The sequence below is a fragment of the Protobothrops mucrosquamatus genome, unplaced genomic scaffold (assembly GCF_001527695.2).
Source record: "Protobothrops mucrosquamatus isolate PMUCROS unplaced genomic scaffold, P.Mucros_1.0 scaffold1347, whole genome shotgun sequence".
NCBI classification, from domain to species: Eukaryota; Metazoa; Chordata; class Lepidosauria; order Squamata; family Viperidae; genus Protobothrops; species Protobothrops mucrosquamatus.
The window spans coordinates 444,683-447,727 of NW_015387543.1; positions in this window are offsets into that span (position 1 = coordinate 444,683).

The window sequence follows — 3,045 nt, forward strand, 5'->3', positions numbered from 1 at the left end:
TCCAGAATTTGGCACACTTACAAGAAATGCATGATACTGCTTGAATAGAAAACCTTCTCTTATCGTAGTCATAGCAACCAAAACAAAATGAAGAACAGCTTCTAATCAAATGGAAAAGTTGAGCCAGTATTCAGACATAATGTTGTTAAGGTTTAATCCATGGTTTCTTTCCCCCAGTTTCACATATCAAAGGCCTGCTGCTGCCCCTTTCTGAGGCTTATCTGTGATGGCCACCTTTCAGCATGGACCTTCTCTTCACATCTCCCCAACCTCAATCCTAAATGTCCCCTCAGTCAGGGTTTCTCAAATGCTGTGCTTCTATAGCTCCTAAGATGATAAATCAGTGTGACTTCCATGAATCAAACAAATTATTTCAAGGGTGTAAGGCTTGAGCAAGAAATCAATGTACCATATTTAATAATTTAGTTGTAATCTTTCTATCATGAGATTTTCAGCCTGTGTGGCACTGTAACTGCCCATGCAATACATAGGACAGGTTTGGGGATAAACCAATTGGGTTTTAAGAAACTGTGATGCCCAAGAATCTCTTCTGGTGTTAAAACATCTGAACTTGTGAGCTGTTCCTTATTTGAATGATCTATATTGCACACCATTATCTAAAGATTGAGATATAAATGGAATCCTGTCTTTTGAGGGACATATTTGACAAAATATTTAACAGATTTTGAGTTTCTCAATAATATAGGAAAATGGAACAGCTAATGGCTATACACTCTATTAATCAAATTAGTAATCAAATTAATCATTAACAACTAAGCTTCCTTTAAACATTGTCACATACTTTTAGGCTTGGCTAAGAGTGATATATTTGGAACATATTAATAGCAATGGGGTGGGGAGAGAACAGTTTTGGTGGTAGCAGGAGAAGGATAAAATGCTTTCTGAAGGTCTGTTGCTATCTGAGGTCATTGTGTTTTGCTTATGTATCAAAAATAAAACAAATGCATTTCTAAATCATTTTAAAACCAATAAGCTATCTTGCTTTAATACTTCCCAGGAGAAGAACATTCTTCAATTGGTCTCCTCTAACGATGTTTTCCAACTTCTATTTATATCAGGGAAAGAAATGGTTAAGATCTTCCTTAGCCCCTTAGAATTCTCCAACTACAGAAGGTTTTCAGCACTTAAAATCATATTCAAGAGGACCTCTATTAGAAGTAGCACTGATCAAAATCCACCTGCTTTATCCTACAGGTAGATCAACATTGTTACTAAGGTGAAAGGGTCACCCTTAATGAGGGCTGAGTTAAAACGGGAAAAGAAAATGTTAAACAAGAAAAACCAGTAATATCTTATGACCAACCAGGAAGTTGAATTATTGACACAGTAATTACTCTAAATCCTGTGCTTTGACAATATCTTTGACAAACATCCTAATAATCTGGAACAAGTTCTTTCTTAGATTGCTTTTTTAAAAACTCCCAGTGAGAAAGAAAATGTAATGTGACATTGTTTCCTATACTGCTGAAGAATCAAAGCACTTCCATGCAGCCGCCATCTTATCCCCAAACCCTCTGGGGCTACCTGATGAATATCCTTACATTATAATGCTTGTCATACAAAGAGCTCTCCAGGTTTTTGAGCAAATCAGACACCCTTCCAGTAAATATCAGAGGTCTGGAATAATTAGCAGTCCCTATTCTTAGTTGCCACACCTGCAGATAAAAATGGCCACTGTAATGGACTTCCAGTTTTGTGCGGTAGCAGCCAGTCATGGGCTTGCAGATTCTCTGCACCCTTGCAGGTAATTTTGCCCTGCCAGGGGACCCTAAATGGGTCTAAGTCGCCTCAGAGAGGCGACAAAGAAAGAAGGGTGCTCCAGCGATTCTGGAATGGCGGTGGCCGTTCCATTCGACTTGGGGAAAGCCTTCTAACCCGACAGGAGAAAGGCTGGCCGTATTGCATCGACCAGCCCAAGCTACTAGCAACTGAAGTCCAAAAGCACTAACCAGCACAACTGTGAACAGTGTGCTTGAAACTGGGTGAGGAATTCGATCTTCTCTTTTCTATTTTACATTTAATTTCCTGGAAAAGATCCCCAAGAAGCAAAATACCTCTGAAAAGGAAGGAGGGGGATTTCCGCCCCACCCTTATACTAACGGAAGCGGCAAATTAGTCTTTTTATGGAGGATCAAAATATATGGAAGTGAAATAAATATAAAACCTGAAACTTAAAACTCAAATCTGGATAAATCTAAAATTGTTTGAATGGTTAAGACTCTCATTTTAAAGATAATTGTTTATTTTGGAAATTGAAAAACAAATAGTTGCTGACACCTAGTGGCAGATGAAGACTATGACAGCTATGACTTTAATATAAGACTTGGCAAAATCTGGGAAAAGCTAATCTGTGTCTGTGACCTTCAAACCTTTAACAACAAAGAACAGCTGTGACAAAAAAAGCAATAATCTGGGCTGTAGACAAAGAGAGAATTATAAATTTTAGAAAAAAAAATCTTTTTTGAACTATTTGGATTACAAATATCTATCTAATTGGGACTCTAAAGTTATTTGCAGAGAAAAGAAAGGAAGAGGAAAACTCAAATTCTTTGCCATCATGGATCAGAGACACATAGAAAGAACATATCAAGAAAACAAATACTTCACAAGAGGAGATATGTAGTATACTGCAACTAATTCAAACAACAATGACTTTAAACCACAAAGAAATCCAAAACAACTTTGAAATATAAACCAATCTATTTCCAAGTTAACTCTACAACAACAAAAATCCCAGAAAACAACAACAGAGAAGGAGCAGATAAAACAGATAAATGGATATAGAACTGAGAATAAAGACTTAAAGATGGAACTTAACAAAACAAGGAAACGTGATTTAATCCTAGTGGAAAAAAATTCACAAAAATTGGAAAAAACAACTTATCCCTTAAGATTACAAAATAACTCTGAGGACAAGAAAACAGATTGGATAAAATGTCAGGAGCATCTGAGAGAAAGGAAATGATAAGAGAAGTGGAGAAAAAGAAAAAGAAAAAGATTTTCAACAAACACGGAAAGGCATGG